This window comes from Cryptomeria japonica, chromosome 11, assembly GCF_030272615.1.
Source record: "Cryptomeria japonica chromosome 11, Sugi_1.0, whole genome shotgun sequence".
Lineage (NCBI taxonomy): Eukaryota > Viridiplantae > Streptophyta > Pinopsida > Cupressales > Cupressaceae > Cryptomeria > Cryptomeria japonica.
Window position 1 is genome coordinate 567,343,716 of NC_081415.1, and position 20,557 is coordinate 567,364,272.

The window sequence follows — 20,557 nt, forward strand, 5'->3', positions numbered from 1 at the left end:
AACAAAAACCTCATTAATATCATGAAAAAATTAGTGAGTGAGAATTTTAAGGATTGGCATAACAAACTGTATGAAGTTCTTTGGGCTAACCGTACATCGCCAAAGAGGGCAATTGGGATGTCTCCATTTGAACTGGTCTATGGTGTGGATGCTCTAGTAGCACTTCCTTTAGTGTTGGCAGCCACCAAGTTACAAACAGTAACTGAAGAAGCCTACTTCCTGAGGTCTTTAGAAAAGTGAATCATGCACCTGAAAAAGATTGATGAAGAGAGGGATAGACTGGTGGACTAGATAACAGAACATCAAATGAGAGTAAAAAGAATATTCGACAAGCAAGCAAGGCCTTGAAAGTTCATGTAGGGTGATCAGGTACTGCTTTGGGACAAAAGAAGAGAACCTAAGGGAGAACATGCTAAGTTTGAGTCGCTTTGGAAGGGACCATTCTTGATTCATGAGCTAAAAGGACCAAATTATTTTAAACTTGCATATTTGGATGGTACTATCCTTTCTTTGACATATAATGGTCAATATTTGAAGTTATATCAATTATAAACGAGAGTCCCTCGTAGTTTTTCTATAATAGTGTTTAGTTATTTTCTATTTGTGTGTCTTTTCGGTTTAGTCAATTTGTGTCTTTGAATAAAGTTTGGCATGCGAAACTAGAGATTCTAAAGTTCATTTCTAGTTCCTTCATAGTTCTAGTCCCCAGTCAAAGCTGATGTTAGTCCACACATAAGTTTTTTTCTTTTAAAATATTCCAATTTGCTGGTTGCCATTTTGTGCCTTTTATTTCCATCGGGTCATTTGTTCTCCTCTTACCCGAACCATTGAACTTTTTTTCAAAAGGTTCAAAGGTTCAAGGTTCAAAGCGCAGTTTAAAAATAAAGTTGTTTCGGTCTTTGTCACCAAATTTCAAGCGTGCTTTTTATTTTCATTCATTGAAGTTTTGAACCTATTGAACCAAATTTCAAGAGGCTCAAGGTTCAAGGTTTGAAATGCCTTTTTGTGAGTCATGGCAATGTATTGTTATATGACCAGCACGAGTCTCTCTATGTTGAGTTGATATGTGGTCTTGAACCTTGAACCAAATTTCAAGCAGTTCAAAAGGTTCAAGGTTCACTTTAAAGAGTCCTTTTCTTTTGCCGCTCATTCCCGGTGTTGTTTATGTGCCGGTCGTTACTTTTTTTTTCTTAAGTGAACTTGAAACATTGAACCTTGTGTTCAAGTGGTTCAAGGTTCATAAGTTCTTTTCAAACTAATTTGAAAAGCTTTTTGGTGGAAATAAAAGTGGCACAACAAGAAGGAATATTCCCTTATTCGGCTTTTTCAAACTCTAAATGTGGAAAGTAATCGTGAAAACATCAAATTGCCTGTGCGGAAGTGATGGGTAATTAAGAAGGTGTCGGGTTTGTTATTTCATCATCACTTCGCACGCTTGAGTAAATCATGGCGAAGCATGTGCAGCCCTATTGATATTTGCTTGTCTCATTAAAAGAAAAATGTATGAGTTTATTTCCATATTTAGGAAGGTCACAGTTGCCATACTTCAATTAATTGGAGGTGCCAAAGGTAAATCAAGCTCTGTTCTCCAAAAGAATTTCCAGTTTTCATGGTGTTATTGGGTAAGTTTAGTTGTCTTCTCCTATGTTGTGTTTCTTTGTGCACAAAAGTTTAATTAGTATAGAAAAGGGGAAAATCTGAAAAATTGTTGGGGTAGCATACTGTATTGCTATTAGAATTTCTTGGTTAAGGGAATAGATAGTTAAAATGCGGCGAGTGCTACCAAAGCTTGACCGAACCTCATGTTTAGTGACTATCATGCTGGAAATGGAAGACACCTCCTTAGTTCATTTAGATTTTGGGAATTTTCGTGAAAGGACTAAGAATCCTCAGGCTGGGTCACTAATGGAGAAGATAGTTAAGAGTGGTCTTGTGGAAGCTGCTGCATTCCCGCTAGTCGCGTTGTATCCAGATTTACTGTTGGCTTGCATGAATAGATATGACTCTGAGAATAGGTGTATCAAAACCAGTGATGGTGAGGTGTTAGTCAGTATTAATAGGGAAACAGTGATGGCAAGAATGGGCATTCTCCATAAAGAGGAGTATAAGGATTGGACCATTGGAAATATATACGTCTATTTCTTTAAGAAGAAGAGCAAGTACAAAAGTGTAATTGCAAGTGTAGACACCTAAAATTGTCATGTCTAATTAAATAAATGTTTTTATTTATTTAATTATTTTAGCCTAATTCTACTATTAATTAAATAAATCTTTATTTATTTAATTAATTCATTTATCCTCTTCTAAGCCTTTTCTCATTTAAATAAATACTTTTATTTAAATTATCCTTTTCCCAAATTAAATAAATAATTTTATTTATTTAATTGATCCCACTTCTTCTATTAATTAAATGAATATTTATTTATTTAATTAATTCATTAACCTTTTCTACCCATGACACATGTCATTCATACACTACATACCCTCTTATTATTTTATTATTTCTTTTACCTACCCTCTAATCATAGCCATTTATCTTTTACACCTCTCAATCTTATCCCTCCATTTCATATAGTGTCTTCTATATAAGAGGATACTTCCTTCATTATCAACCCTAATCAATCTTTGCATCCTAACTCACTCACTATGCATTCAGCCCCGACTATGCTTTCGAACTTGCATATGCAATCAAGCCTACTTGCAACCACATTTCCATTCTTTGTTGAGCTCTTGTGCACATAAAATCTGAGAGCAAATATATCAAGCAAGATCAATGGAGATAGGAAGAATGGAGATTCAAACCCTATTGGACATGTGATGGTATAATCTTTGTGATTTCATTTGATTTGCATTGTCTTAGGTAATCTTCATATGTTATGGTGGATCTTTGTTGTTGTTAGGCTAGGGTTTTGTGGTTGAATTCATTTAGTCTTTCAATATTGTTGTTATCCATTTCCTCCATAAACATTTTGGCACACCCCATGGGACATGGATTTTTGTTAGATCTATGTTTTTTTGCAGATTTTTCTAACCCTATATTGTTGTTTTGTAAAACAATTTAGAGAATAACCTTGTGCAGCTAGGGTTTTGGACACAAAATCAAGATCTTGGAGAGATTTGATCATATCTCACAAATGGATTGGAAATTTTACACGAAATGTTTTTTGTAGGTTGAAGAATGTATCACGAGATCTCAGTCCAAAATTCAGAATTTTTTGAGCAAATTTTTATTTTCTGAGTTTTTTATGATTTTTCATAAAAAATTAATTTTGAGAGCAAATGAGAGAATTTTTCAGATTTTCTTACATATTTGGAAATAGCTCATAATTATAAATAGGATATATTCTTTGTGATTTTAATTTTGATGCAAAATAATTCCATAAAAGTTGGATGTTTAAAAATTAGGGTTTTTCCTGATTTTGATCAGATCTCACAAACGGCTTCAAATTTTGGTATCAAATTTTTTGTGCAAGTCAGGAAACAAATCAGAAGGCTTTAGTAACAATTTCAGATTTTTTGGATCAAATTTTCATTTTATATGAATTTTTTATGAGTTTTCATAAAAAAATAATTTTGAGAGAAAATTAGTGAATTTTTTGGATTTTCTTACATTTTTGGAAATAACTCATAATTATACATAGGATATGTTTTTTTTTTTTTAAATGTGATGCAAAATCATTCCTCAAAAATCAGATCTTTGAAAATTAGGGTTTTGCATTGTTTTACTCGTATCTCACAAACTGCTTAGATTTGTTGCAGAAATTTTTGTATGCAGGTTTGGAAGACCATTAGGACTCTTCATTAAAAATTTCATATTTTTTGGATCTATTTTGCGTTTTATATGAATTTTTTATGATGTTTCATAAAAAATTAATTTTTGGAGTAAATTAGCAAATTTTTTGGATTTTCTTACATTTCTAGAAATCTCTTAAAATTTTACAGGTGGTCTTTTTTTATGATGAATCAGATCTTTGAATTCGTCAACAAAATGCATTGTTGAAGGCCCCTATTTGACAAAGTCTTTTGGATTTTAAATTTACCTAACTTGTGTGCTTGCAGGAAGGCGTGATTATTTCAAACAATCCAAACTACTAATAGATCTTTGTTGCAGGACCTTGGCAAGGGTTTTTTATTTTTATTGTGTTCTCATAGATTAGCAAACACTTCAATTGGTGCATTAAAATTGAACCATTGTCTTTTGTGTCTTGAACAATAGGCTCTTTTTGTTTCATCTTTAGAGGGCCTGTCTCCCCGTGTGGTCATTAGGACTACTAGTGAGGAGAGAGTGACCCAAGTGGTAGCAAAAGAAAAGCAATCTTTTTCCAAACCACTATAAATAACTGTATTCATGGTGAAAACTATGGATAACATGTGCTGATTAGTTCATATCGACACTATGTCTCCCCATAAGCCCATTTGATCAAATTTATTTGATCATTTGTAGGGCATAACCCCTTCCGGCTGGGAGCCTTTTGTATTTACAGAGCTGAAAGTGCCGCATGTATGGCCACACGAGTGGATGCACTTACTAGCACCTTTTTGTTTTAGAAGCCAAAATCCTTCTAGTTGTTGGGGCAGGAGGTCGGACCTCTAGTAGTGGCCCACACACATACGGTTCTTAGTAGAGATACAAAGTTCGCTACGGGGAGTTTTCATGGGGACTAATGCTTGGCTACCCTGAGAAGTGAGTGCCGAGGGTGGAGCCAGTGGGGTCAAGCATCTAAGTATCTGCTCTGAATAGCGTAGCCTTGGGGGAAACTCCATGTGGGATCAACAACTATTGTCCTAGCCAACCATAAGAATTGTGCTTGTCTTATTTTGAACAATCAAACATTCAAGACCAAACAACAAAACATTGTGTCTTTTGTGTCTTCAAGTGTATGCAAAACAAATTTTACATCAAACAACACACTTTTCTTTGAGTCATTTTTGAGTCTAAACACTTGCAAACATTGAGTCCTCATCAACACGATGTCCTCTTGTCACAAAAAAACAATCAAAAATTCAGATTTGGTCACAACAAACAACTTCACAAATTGGAAAACTTTTACAATCCAACAAATAAGAGCAATCAGTTTCAGAATTCTTGAGCTTCCTAAGCTATCTCTTCAAGTTTTCATCTAGCATTCAACCTATCTTTGGGTCTCACAAAGTCCATCATTGCTTTACACCTTACATTACATTCACATTTGTATAAACTTGAGTCAAAAGGTCACTTGCTTGTCCTCATCATACTTTGTCAACACACTACATACAACAACATTTTGCTAAGTGGTCCCTCATCAAGGTCTATCACCTTTGGGTCTCATTTTGTCTTACTTAGAGTCAAGGTCAACTTACCTCATCAAGAGAAACTATCCTCTCTTTGGAAGTCACACCTACACTACTACATACATACTTGGTCTTACACTTTCGACATTGCAAGTAAACCTCAGATTCATTTAAATTCCATCCAACTCTTGGTCTTTCATATCTTTCCATTTTCATTTAAGTCTCACACATCTTGGTCAATACCTAGTTCATGGTTGAAACCCATTCCCAAAAATCTAGGAGAGAAGCTAAAGAGGCTCAAGAATCCATAAACATGAGTTCTTATGAGTATGACAATGATATCTTTTTCAATTCTGATCATACTACATTACCTGACATGGATGCCTATAGAAACATTCCAAATGTTGAGCACATGGACACTACAAACAACAATGATACACACAATGACAATATGGACAACTTTTTTGTACATTCAGTAGAAGTGGAAGACTTCATTATGGATCCCCATTTCAATTGATTGGTTGAGGAAATAATGAGGAGAGATAGACAATATTTTCTACAAGTGATGGCACAAAGTGGAACCAAGATCCCTCATGATTTTGACATGTCTCAAATAATGGAAAATCGACCTTTGCAACCACCTCACTCCAACATGGATCAAAGGAGGCCTAATAGTGGAGGCAATAGAGGACCACATATGGTGCCTGAATCACCATCATCTTTGTTTCAAAAACTAGAGGTCCCTTATGATCAAGCATATGATACTCACCTTTGTAGACCATTATGGAGGTCTTATGCAGAAAAATATGCTCAATCACATACCAATGCTAAGGATCAACTACCAAAGCAATTGGATATCCAAAGGCATGCTCAAAATTTGGACACAAGGAAACCCTGCGTCAAATTTGGGGGCAACACACTAGAACAAACTCATGACATGCCCATAGAATATGGTATACATGGACAAAGCAGATATTCTATTCCTGAACATGACTCTATACCAAGTGGTCCATATACGCAGCATCATTATAGACCTCCTCCATATGGACATGTGTATTATCAATATCATCCATATATGCAACATGCTCCTCCTCCACTCGGTGGTTCAGGCATGGGGTATGGTCCAAGAAGTCAATCTCCACCGAAGAACAATTTGGAGCAACAAATCAGGGACTTACAAAAGAAAATGGATGACATAAATACACCGAAGCCAACATACACAATGAGAGACATATGTCCTTATCCATTTGACAAGAGCATTCCAATTCCTCCTTTTCCTACACACTTTGTGACACCTAAGTTTGATAAGTATAGAGTAAAAGGAGATCCTAAAGCACACATAAGATAGTTTTTCACATCTTGCATTGAGGTAGCAGCAGAAGAGATATATTTGATGAGATTATTCCCACAAAGCTTAGGTGATCAAGCTATGGAATGGTTCTCCCAACTTCCACCTGGTATTAAGTCATGAGGTGACTTAGCAGAGGCATTTATCCAACATTTCTCATACAACATAGAGACAGACATATCGGTGACTACTTTGTGCAACACCAAACAAAAGGATGGAGAATCTTTTTCATCATTTTTACAAAGATGGAGGAATCTAGCCAACAGATGCTCTTGTGAAATCCCACAAAAACAAATGGTAGAAATGTTCACCCAAAATGTTAACAAATACATTGGTTATGACCTGAGAAAATCTTGCTTGTCCACTTTCAAGGATGTCATTGAAAAAGGCTTAGCAATAGAGAAGGTCCTAATTGAGCAAGGCATCATCAAAATATTCAAAGAAAACAAAGAGGACTTTAAAGGAATAGACAAGCCAAGATTTTGGAATAAAAATAAGAACACAGTCAATGATGGTGTTGTTGACGCCAATGCAATGCGACCCAAAATCATTTTTTCATGATCAAGCTCTACAAACAATCAAGTGAATACACAAACAACTTCTAGATCACGAAGTAAGTACACCCCATTGGGAGAACCACTTGAGTCAGTTTTCAAGAAGCTAGTGGCAAACAAAGTAATCACTATTCCAGATTTTCCTCGATATGAACCAAAGGTCAAACCAAATTGGTGGAATGATGATGAGTATTGTGAATTTCACAAGAGTAAGGGACATAAAACAAGAAATTGCCATCGACTGAAGAACATCATACAAGATCTCATTGATAGAGGTGACATTGAGATTGAAGGACATTCCTCCAATCAAGAACATGAGATGTTTAAGGAACCATTCCCAAAGCATGACAAGGGAAAGTCTAAAGCCACAGATGACCAAACCAACTATACCAGAGCATCCTATAACTATGATGCAACTATCAATCACATTTTGATGGACAATTATGTCTCTACCATTATCATCAAGGACAAAACACCTGAGAATTCTACCCAGAGACCCAAGATTGTCCTAAAAGGCGTTGGATCTTCTTCCGAACCTACCTCTGAATGTAATGTCACAACTTGTCGAGGTAAATTCACTTTGCAAGGTGCTCTAGCTAAAAAAACCACTTCCTCATCAACCAAGCCTGAGTATGACCTTGTAGAACAGTTAGGGAAGACACCCGCGCTTATCTCAATCCTTGAGTTCTTACGCATATCCCCTACACATAAAGCTATTCTTGACAAAATCTTGAGAGACACTCCTATCCCTACTGATTTGAACGTGGACCAGTTTCAAACCATGGTGGGATACCTTTCCGTTCCACACTCCCTTACATTTACAAAAGCCGATGACACCTCCGTAAGTCAGCCACATAATGCACATTTACACATTGAAGCCTTCATACAATATTCAGAAAAAGCTGTGAATTCTACAAACAAAATTACCATCAAGGCATATGATGACGAAGAGTGCTCATCCAAAGGAACAGTCACCTTACCTCTCAGGGTTGGGCCAGTTACAAAGGATGTGGTTTGTCAAGTCCTAGACCTCGATCTCACATACAACATACTTTTGGGACATCCATGGATTCATGAGATGAGCGTGGTCCCATCTACATATCATCGATGTATCAAGTTTCAACTCCCACTATCTTCTAAGGTATTTAGTTGACAAGAACAATCTACAAACAATTTGCAAGGAATTGGGTGTGAACCACCTAGTGTTGTGGCTACTAAGTCTGAATGCAAATCTCCTCTAGGGGTGCAAGCATCTCTTGATATTAATAGTCCTAAGAGTGGTTCCAATAAAGAATCTATTGAGCGTATCATGATCCCTCTTGAGAACTCACATAGCTTTACTGTTTCATCCACTCATTCCATTTCCACTCCACTCCTAGACTTGGATCAACAAGAATTACAAAAGCCCTTACTCATTGGGGATGAAAAATCAAGCTTTGAAAAGAAAAATCTAAAAGTCAAAACTAAAGAAAAGTCCTTTAGTCCAAATCAAAATCAAAAGCTACTGGACTCTACAAAAATCAATGTCAAGGATAAAAATCCTATGAAGCAAAAAGAACAAGAGTTGATTTCCCCTAATACCAAAATAACTGGGGGCAAAAGTTCTACAATTTCAAGCCAAAAAGAATATTTGTTGATCCTAATTCTCCATCATGCTATCCTACTTTCACTTCTTTTCACAATCATAAGCCTTCATCACTCATCCACTTGTTTCACACATCCTTTCCCTTCTGGCGATACATCATGGACCTTTAATGGAGCTTCCTCAAGGGACTTTGTTATCAAGGATGGCCAAACTTCTTTACGTGACACGCATATGGGCCTCAGTAGTCCACACACTAGTAATTCTATCTCAATTCCTTTATCAAGGAAGACAGTCGCTCGAGCCACATATCATTTAGTCAAGGAACATTGCAGCTACAATCATAAAGTCAAGCCTCGCACATTTGAGGTAGGCGACTTAGTTCTCAGAGAAAATCCTAAAAATCAGCAAGATAGAGAGAAGAAGGGCAAGTTCGAACCAAACTGGCTTGGTCCCTACATTATCACAATAGCATATGGATCTGGTGCATATCAGCTCTCAACTACAGAGGGTGAACCTTTGGAGGATCCTATCAACAGCATGCACCTTCACAGGTTTTACATATAGCTCTTCAGAGTATCCTAATCCAAAAATAAAATTAAAAAAATTTCAAAATTTCAAAATACAAAAAAATTAAAAAAATTCCAAAAAATCAAAATACAAAAAAATCATAAAAAACATAAAAATTGTTACTTGGTGAGAACCTGGCAAACAGGCACCTTGTGACACAAAAAAAATCAAAAAATCAAAAAAGTAAAGAAAAACATTTCATCCAACGGTGAAAACCACTTTGGCGGCACCTTGGGCAAGTACCATGGTGAAAACTAGATCACCAAGGCCATGTGTAGAGACATTACTCCTCCCTCCTTTAGGATTGCATTTCATCCTTCGCTTTGCACACACTCACAACCTATCCATCCATAATAAACTTACCCATTCCCATCATCGCTTGTTATTGATCTACCTAAGATTGGTTAGCCATTCATAATAATAAACATCCTTTTCACCCCTTTCCATCCATAATAAATCAGCTCCTATCTATGGCTAAGGAAAATCCTATGTCTAGTGATGGGTGTGGAGCTGAGAGCATCACATGTTTCGAGGAGTATAGTTTCTTTTAGTTTTCTTCAATCTATCTGTGCACAATCTGCAATAAAGCAGCACTTGCATCGCCAATCCGCAATAAATTTTTGCTTTCTCTGCAATTAAGTATCAGTTTCATGGATTCAGTCAGTTTCAAATGAGACACAATAGCAACAATGGGCTTCAACAAATCAAATCTTTCAACAGACTCAGACAACATATGTTTTAGTGCTATCTATCCTTTCTGTGAAAGTAAACATTGTGACCACAATCAAATAAGACTTATACAAGTGACAAGAGACACTAAGCTTGAGGACTATAGTGGATGTTGGTGTCGAGTCTTGCTTTTCTTTTTTGATTTTATCTTTTGGTGACATGTCTTTTAGCTTTTCCAGGATGTCTCTGACTAGAGATTCTATCTTCGGGATGTCTTTGACTAGAAAGGCGAGGATGGGGTATCATCACCTATTTTTCTTTGTTGTCTACGGATTGTCTCTTAGTAATGTTATGACTTGTCCAAGGATATGAGGACACTATGAGTCTAGTATGAACTGGGGCATTCCTTATTTGTGACTGTCTTATCTCCATGCAAATAGGTACTATGACTTTTTGGGTCGAACATATGCCTCGATTGTCATAAACCTACTTGCCATAATAAAGCTCAATGATGATAACACACAAGAAGCTCTTTTCACTTTCATATATTCTATCTTCCATCCCCCTTTCTTGATTGACTTCCATCATCCTTCTTGAGTCTGTGTAGCCTGCTATCACATGACTGAGTATAATGACACACCAAAAAATATTTGCATTTCATGTAGTTGCACCTGCATTACCATATATTAAGCATTTCATACATACATACATATAGATATCACAATTGCACCATATCCTGCACACAACACATGTAAGCAATCTTACATTCTCATCATGTAAATAGTTATTTGCATCATCATATCCATCTGCATTTGATACATTCACATTCACATATGCATAAAATATGAAACATAAAAGAAGAAAAATATTGCATTTCATCATGTATATATTTTCATCCATATCATAACCATCACATAGAAACATACATCATGAAACATCTCATCACATAGGTACACATGCATATAGCTGCCGCAAAGATGAATCATCTCATATATATAATCATAAGTGTCATGATACAATGATGTCAATATCATATGGCTACAATCACCCGAAGGTGTCTACATCATCATACAAAATGGTACAAAATTGATACATAGGGAGCCCTCTAAGGCTATGATGAACTCCCTCCCTCGGAGCCACCTAGCCTCGACGGAGGCTAAGCCCTGGAAGGACCCGCCCCAAGATCATCTCTCCCCCATCCCATAGCCAAACCTTGTGTCACCCTATCCAGACAGATGAACCCACTGATCACTCATGCTAGCACTGCTCCTAGCACCAATCCTGTCTATGTCATCGTGTCCCATGCCACATGTCCAGCCCTCATCTCAAGTCTTGGATCCTGGAACACTTGTCTCAGTGCATCCCTATCTCCGTCTCAATCATAAGGTACTAACTCCCCATCGATCGATATCCTCAGAATCCTATATACATCCTCTAAGGTGACTATCATCTCACCCATCGACAAATGAAATGTACAAGTCTCTGAGTGCCATCTCTCAGCCAGCGCAGTCAGCAATCCCATGTTCGCCTGAAACACAGGCACATACAGAATATGTCATAGGCCCATAACCTCAACCGCTACTCTGTCCTCAAATGTCAGCTCTGGTCGTAACCTATGAGTTGAGGGGAATCTCTCCCATGACTCCAACATAGTTAGGTACTCCTGTAGTCAAGCAAATCAATCATGTCAGTCATAGTGACACTCACTATTCATCACAAAGTGTTGCTATTTATCCTAGTGGTACTCCCTGTTCATCACAAAGTACTACGTGTTTTTGCACTCCTTGTTCATCACAAAGTGTTGCTTACATTTGCACTCACTGTTCATCATAAAGTGCTTCTCTTTTTTTTAGTACTCCCTATTCATCACAAAGTACTTTGTCTTGGTACTCCCTGTTCATCACAAAGTGCCTTGATATCTTATCCTAGGGCCTCTGCTTGAGTGTATCCTCTTATATAGTTTCCTAAATGGCAATGTATGTTCTATCACAGAATTGTCAATCCTGGCCCTATTTTCTATTTTAGTCTTCCCTAGAGGACCTTCTTGAGTGTATCCTCTCAGCAACTTATCCAATCGACAGCGTATGTTCATCACAGAACTGCCGATTTGGTCTAGAAGACATAAACACGCATTCATGACCCAGACATGCCTTGATGTTTTTACCTTGCTTGAGATTTTTCTAGACATTCCTAACAGTGCATTTATTTCTCTTACTAGCATGCATTAATGACAACATTTATTGTGACTAAGTACAAGGAGGTTTTGCGGTACTCACCAGCTCTCCTGCATCTGCTGGCCTCTGAAATTGGTGAGTGCGATCGAATCTATGCACCAATGCCATCGCTACTGACTGTTGCTGCTCTATTCTCTCTCTACACTCTGATCTCTTAGATGTGTGGATGACAATGAGGATGTTTTTCCCCTTGTGGTCTATCTTACAGACTATCCTAGCCCTAGCCCTAGCCCTCGTTTCCCAAGTCAGTCTTCATTATCCCGTGACTCTATCACTCTATCCTATCTTTTCAATCCATTCTAGCCTTTCTTTCTTATCGAGAGATTGTCTATGATCTTTTCAGACATTTTCATCCAATCTCTCAAGCGGGCAATTCATTCCCATCTTGGGGCAACTTTGTATCAGTTCATATTATCTTCTTTGAAACAACGCGACAAGCTGCATTGTCTCAAAGAGGGGCAAAATGTAGACACCTAAAATTGTCATGTCTAATTAAATAAATGTCTTTATTTATTTAATTATTTTAGCCTAATTCTTCTATTAATTAAATAAATCTTTCTTTATTTAATTAATTCATTTATCCTCTTCTAAGCCTTTTCTCATTTAAATAAATACTTTTATTTAAATTATCCTTTTCCCAAATTAAATAAATACTTTTATTTATTTAATTTATCCCACTTCTTCTATTAATTAAATGAATCTTTATTTATTTAATTAATTCATTAACCTTTTCTACCCATGACACATGTCATTCATCTCTTAATTCATACACTACCTACCCTCTTATTATTTTATTATTTATTTTACCTACCCTCTAATCATAGCCATTTATCTTTTACACCTCTCAATCTTATCCCTCCATTTCATATAGTGTCTTCTATATAAGAGGATACTTCCTTCATTATCAACCCTAATGAATCTATGCATCCTGACTCACTCACTATGCATTCAGCCCCGACTACGCTTTTGAACTTGCATATGCAATCAAGCCTACTTGCAACCACATTTCCGTTTTTTGTTGAACTCTTGTGCACATAAAATCTGAGAGCAAATATATCAAGCAAGATCAATGGAGATAGGAAGAATGGAGATTCAAACCCTATTGGACATGTGATGGTATAATCTTTGTGATTTCATTTGATTTGCATTGTCTTAGGTAATCTTCATATGTTATGGTGGATCTTTGTTGTTGTTAGGCTAGGGTTTTGTGGTTGAATATATTTAGTCTTTCAATATTGTTGTTATCCATTTTCACCATAAACAACAAGAAATTGGCTCTTGAGGGTTTAGAAAGGAGGATCATGACTACCCAAACCCTTAACCAGAGAACACCTCATCACTGAGGTACGGGACATTGTCGTGCTTTTAAACAAAGTAAAGAGAAATTCACATTCCTTCTGCTGGGAAGATTGGATGTACTTTTTTGTCCAAGTGGTTCTATCTGGTGACAGATTTCTAGATTGGTCTCAGGTAATTGCGGAGAGGCTTCACGAAGGACTAACCCATTTTGTGGGTATGACTGGGTTTTACATGTCTTCTTACCTATTTTATATTTTAGCCCGCATAAGAGATTATCCTAGATTACCCAATGAACCTTAGATTGATGGAATGAGGGTTTACATTTTTTACCCTTTGCTGCAACAACGAAGATATGTTGAACAAATTGACAAATGGAATGGAGTCTTTGTGGCATGAAGACTGGCCTTTGAACTTCAGGGTGATTCGAACAAGAGAATATCTATAGAGTCTATGGAGTTTGTGAGTATTTATGGGAGCTTCTATATCCAATTTCCATGGTTTACTTACATACGGGTAGGTGGTTTTGAAGGACAACCACTCAAATTGCCTAGGTACACCTTTGATAGCTTCGTAAATATAGAAGTGAGAAGGTAGTTGGCTCATATAGATAAGAGACTAGGAGCAAAGGGTGAATCTTGGGTAGTTTTTCCCATTGAGCTTGGGTATTAAAGTTGCAAATCGGTATTAGATGCTTTGAATCTTGAACTGGAGTTCAAGAGGATGAACCTCCAGCCATATGTGGCTAGGCAAAGATTTGACAACAAAGGTTATGCAAGGGAGAACCTTAACATAGACAGTCATTTCTTCCATGAACCTCAGATAGAGGATTATTGGGAAAACTACGAGGATGAGCATGAAGTGAGAAAGAGGTTGTGGTCAAGATTCACTTTATGACAGATAGATGTCTTGAGGCTCCCAATTAATACATCAGGTGTATTGGAAGATATAAAGGAAGATGTCCTGGACCCTGAGTTTGGTACTGAGATTGAAGGGAAACCAATTCCATAAATTGGTTGGAATAAAAAAGAAAATGATATAATTCAAAGAAGGACCTTCAATGTTGTCACACGATTCAAGAAGTGATTCACACATCCTGGTTCAATCTCCTATTTTTGCCACTAATAAAATTATTGATATTGCAAGTGTCTCAAAGCTCGATGTAGATAAAATAATGCCAAAGAAGGTCAAGAAGGTCGCCATCAGGTCTTACAGTTGCTCAAGTAACCTGGTCAAGAAGCAAAAAGAAGAGTAAAGAGCCTGTTGTACAACAGGTCATGGTGGACTTAGACCCCAGTGAAGAGCTTGAATAAATAATGGACCCATAGGATCAAAGCAAACCTGGGATACAAGAAGTGGATACAAATGAAGGAGTGGAAACTCAACAGGATCCCATGAATACCATGGTAATTGTTACCTCCCCAAATGCACAGATCACCCTGCCACCTAAAGGACCTACCAATGCACCAAGATGGTTGGAAGCTGCCAATGGAAAGAAGAGGAGCATGGTGTCGGTCACCATTCCATTGGAGGACATGGTTAGTAAATTCTTAGGAAAAGCATTAAAGCCCAAAAAGATAAAAACACAAGCAATGCTTGATGTGGATGACACAACCGGGCACTTGACAGCTGAAGTGGCCAAGCCCATTCCTGGGAGAGATGCAGATAAGGCCACAGAGGAAGATTTTACTATGGAGAAAATAGATTTGGGCATTGCATCAAGGGTCATGGATGTAAAGCATTTGGAACCTTCTACAAAGAGGATAATCTCAAGGACTTGGAAATATGAAAAAGATAAGAGAGAAATGAAGCAAATGGTCACACAGATGGCAGAGTACATCAACACTATTCATAATCCAAATCCTCAACCATTGTCACAAATACCACTATCATTTGACCCTAAGTCTTTAGCAAATCAGAAGATGCTTGATCAAGTTCAAAGGAATAGGGTAGTGACGAAGATGTTCAACAAATGGCTAGATCTAATAATTCAACAAGGATCAGAATATATTACTAATATGGTCAAGTTTTATAAGGATGCAGAAACCATGAGAAAAGAGCTCCAGCTGGCGATGGTCACTTAGGAAAAGGAAAGAATTAAGTGGTTAGCGGTTCTCGCAAAAATGAATGATGTCCAAAAGTATGGAGTGATGAAGTTCCTAGCTGATAAAATGGTGGAGAACCTAGATGATAATGTGCTATATGTATCAAAGAAGAACATGGAATGACATAATTCAATCATTGGGCAAGGCCATGAAGAGTCCACCAAGCTACTTAGGGGACTGACTGACTTGATTGAAACTATACATAAGGACCTTAAATGTATTGATATCCAACTCATGAAGGAGGGAGCCAAGGTAATTGAGGAAGTTGCAGACATGATTAAAGTCTTTCAAGACAGGGTTCATTCCATTCAAACCACAAAATCGTTAACTACCAATGAATTTTTGAAAGTAGCAAGGATTGAATCAATGCTCATTGTCTGTTCAGATCACTTATAGGTTCATAAAGCGAAGGTCACACGGGTGAATATGGACAAAGAAGTGTGGAAGAAGAGGATCATACACATTGGCCTGCCCTATTTCCAACTTATCCTCAACTTTTCGACTGCACACCTAGAATGGCAAGGATCCACAATAAAACAGGACAAGCCCATAACTTCCTCCGGTATGGTAGATGCTTAGTTGTGCTAGAATGAAATGTCGGCCTTTTAGTGGCTATTAGTTTAGCTTTCTTTTGTGTCATTTCAACAGTTTCTTTCACTGAAGTGAAAGTAAATGTTATTTGTTAATTATGTAGAAACTATGGCCTGGTGGCTATTTAAGCTGAAAAGTTTGGCTTTCAAGAGGTTCCGAAAACTATGATTTTGGGAGCAGTCGATAAAATTTTGGTTTCTAATATGAATTGTTTGGATGATACAATGACTAGTTATTAATGAAATATTGTGTTATCTTTGCATCTCTGTGTTCTTAGATCTATAATCTTTCTTAAGTTGATTAAGGTACAATATAATTTGATGATCAATTACCTCTGTAATTCCTTTCAATTCATGTTTACTATTCAATGTTGGATGACTCATGTGATTGTATTGATTTGCTTGATCCACCTTGCCCTGTGAGGCATGAGAGACTCTCGATTGAGCTATTAGTTTCTATTGATGAGTCCCCATTTTGTTTTTGAATGTATGCAACGAGAATGTTATGAATTAGAGTCTCTAAACTCTTCTTTGAATATTCTTTGAAATATTTACCTATTTGGGAGTTTTGAAGGTGTTTATTTCCATTGATGGATAAATGTTGGATCCTTTCAATGCTTTCTGGTTAAAAGTGTTAGTATATATAATAAATTAATTGCAAATCAAATGAGTAGCTGCCCTCTAATGCAAAGGTTGAATTTCAATTAATTCATTCAACTATAGGTAATTTGTTTTCTTTTCACAAAGGCTGAATCGGAGTCATATTTTGGGCTTTATATTAAGATTTCAGAAAAGAGACAAATTTGTTTACCAACAAAATCCTAGTGCAAGAAAGGATGCTATATGGTCTCCCCCTAAATAGGGTTGGTTCAACCTAAACTTTGATGGAGCCTCCAAAGTAAACCTAGGTGCTTCAGGTATAGGTTATGTGGTTAGAGATCATCTTGTAATAGTAATTGGAAAGATGGCCATGCCACTGCCACTAGATACAAGCAATAGAACAGAATACAAAGCTTTGCTCCTAGGCTTACTTGATTGCCACAAACATGGGGTAAGAAACCTCATAGTAGAGTGAGACTCAAAGATAGCAATCAATGCAATTAAATCAAGAAGAACCCTAAACTGGCAGCTACAGGCTATTTTGGACAACATAACTAATATTTTGATCAAATTAGAGCAATATGAAGCTAAACATGTCTAAAAAGAGGCTAATACAGAAGCAAAATCTCTCTCAAAAACTGCAGCAGAAGGCCTTTCTTTACATTGGTGGGAGAAGGACATCATTAATCATGGTTACAACAACAGATAGTATATCAACATTGGTCAGTAGTGGATTCTTATTTTCATACGTTACACATAAAACATTTCCGCCAGCTTGGTCTAAACGGCTATCTTTTCAAATTCAAACTTTTTCGCTAGCTTATAAAAAGTGAAATTGTCACGTCAACTAAGATGTCATCTTATTTGGCCTTTCTAAAAGAGATTTTTCCACACTTTTATCCTGAAAAGATAGCTTGTGGTCCGCACTCATTTCAAGTATGAGGCATGCGCTATCCATTGGAAAGTGCACAATTTTTTAGTCTCAAGATTTGGCATGATGCTAGACAGATATCCCTTTCCACCTTTGCAGGCTAATTCATTGCAAGGCATTTTGTATTAAATGCATGTTGAAGACAACATTTCTTAGCTTTTATATGGCTTCCTCTGCAATACTATCAACCTAATTCTCTCTGCAACCATCTTCACAAAAGCTAAAGCTACTACAGGTTTCTAAGCGATGTCTAGGGAGGAGTCATTCAGGTTTATAATGAGTGTGTTACCAAAACCAATCGCATGCTTTGGAGCGGATACCCCCATCTCTCTCTCTACCTCAACCCACCAAGTTTCTTTTAGACAAATCATAGACCTGAGATTGAAGAGGCTCCTCTTAGTTCCTGAGCCAATAGTCATCTTGGTCATTAAGCTCATTCTTCATAGTGGGCATATCAGCAAAGATGAATACCCTCGAGACAATATGAACATTTTGTCCCAATTTTTTGCCTCCTTGATGGAAATCAAGCTTGATAAATAGGGAGTCTGGAACCTCACCAAATGACTCTTCCTAGGTGACATCTTGTTTGAATTTGAAAAAGTCCTAAACAAACTGTGACATGATTTTGGCACTCCATGTACAAGTGAGAGAATCCTCTTCAATGTCCCGACAAAGATGATTAAATTCTATCCTTTTCTGCTAGACCTGACAGGAAATGATTTACAAAAGTACAAATCCTTTGTTTCCATGTCCCTCACATTTTTAAAATGGAGGTTTTTGGGGGACAATGCGGAAGACATTGGCAGGGAAGAAGAATTCTTAAACTTTAATAGACTCAATGGTGTTTTGGCTCCTCAAATAGAAGCAGAGGGTGCCCAAATGGAGTAGAGTAGGCGAGGTGGTGGTCGAGGTACCAGTCGTGCTTCTGGTCGAGGAAGCGATCATCCTCCACAAAGGGGTCTCAAAAGAGGTCGTGCGCCAATGCCTCTGCCCATGCCTCAAAGAGAGAATTAAACAGATAGTTTTCAGTTGGTCTGATCATTTTTTAGGCCACTACATAGCACATAGTTGTCTCTTTTTTATTTCTCTGTTAATTTTAAACTTACAAAGAAACTTTAACATAGCATTAGACTTATAAATTTAAAAAACTTTTAATAGATTTTGAAGAAAGGATAAATGAATTGTAATCAGCACTCAAATCCCACTCTGAGTTCAGAGAGTTTTAGGGTTTTGGATGTGGTTTTCTCTTTCTGTGCATTCTCATGGACATAGGTTTTTTTTCATTGTGTTTAGGCCCTACTAGGCCATTTTAGAAATCTGTGGTTTCTTGATGTAAATTCTCTTTAAAATCAATATATTATTGTGGATTTTCCTTTTATTGACCAAGAAAAAACAAACCCAGATGCAATAATTACTCTAGATAAGATTCTCAGAGTTCTAGCAAGTCATTCCCTCCTCAGTTGTTCTATAACCACAAGAATAGAAATCCTGAGAGGATCTATGGCTTGACTCCTCTCTGCAAATACCATGTGCAGAACAAGGATGGCATGTCCTTGGCACCACTGACCTTGATGAACTAGGACAAGGTGTTCATAGAAACTTGGCATTCTCTTAAGGATGTTGTTGTTTAAGGGAGCCAACCATTCACCAAGGCACATGGAGTGAATGCATTTGAGTACCCTGCCAAAGACTAGAGATTCAATAGGGTTTTTAATAGGGTTATGGATGAGCACTCTACACTTATGATGGGGAGGATTCTGGAGACATATGAGAGTTTCAAGGATTTGGAGGAGTTGGTGGATGTAGGAGGTGGAGTTGGGTCTACTCTAATTCTTATAGTTTCCAAGTACCCTGTATAAGGGGAGTGAATTATGATCAGCCTCATGTTGTGGCTGCTGCTCCTTAGTTTATAGGTGAGTGTTCTCCAATGGAATATTAGTTGACTATTGAATTTAGGCCCCAAACCCATAGTTTCCAAAGATCTAGGGACACCTGTAGGCAGTTAATGATTGATTAGATTAATAGTGAAAAGAGATATGACATCTTTTCAGCTAGGATTTTGATTGGAATGTTTTTCTGTAGTAAAATCCCTTTTGTGATGATTTTTTTTGTTTTAGGGGTTACACATGTCGGGGGAGATATGTTTGATAGCATACTATCTAGTCGGGCTATTTTTTATGAATGTATGAGACATCTTTTCATTACCTAGATAGTCAATCTACTTGTTTAAATAGCTCATTGAGATTTTTACCAACTATTTATTTATTTTTATTTTGTTTATTGAACTTTTTCTTTTGTGATTTTGCTTTATAATTCTCTTCAGATGTAGTTTTGGAGGAAATATTCTATGAATCACACATTTTTGGTTCATCTTTTCTTTATATTGTTTGAGATTTGATTGTGGTAATTTCTTTAATGTTTCAGATCAAATTTTATGATCTATAGTTTGATTTATGACATAAGAAAAGCTCAGAATCAAATAGAAGACTGGAAATTTTACCCAGATCAGCTGAAGGCAGAGACTGGCCGTAGTTCTTGCAAACATTTCATGTAGATCTTTGCATGTTGAATTTCAACCCAATTGCAAAAGAAATAGGATTTGCAGGAGGTGTGAAGCCAATTTGTTGTGTTAATGGATTCTGGGTTATTGAGTTCCAGAAATGATCTCATTATTTAAAAAATGCCCCCATCAAAAGTGACTATGTTATCCACTATTTATGTTGGCTATTAGCCATGAGTTGTGTTGTTGTTTGCTAATGGTAGTAGGTGAAATAGCCCCACCTGATACCTAAATATTTATCTTCTTG

At 37.0% G+C, this 20,557-nt stretch overlaps 1 pseudogene; it reads left to right on the top strand.

Annotated features, from left to right (window-relative positions):
* The first annotated feature begins 1,767 nt into the window (after window positions 1–1,767).
* LOC131860333 (caffeic acid 3-O-methyltransferase-like) lies at window positions 1,768–20,141 on the top strand (annotated as a pseudogene).
* The last annotated feature ends 416 nt before the right edge of the window (window positions 20,142–20,557 follow it).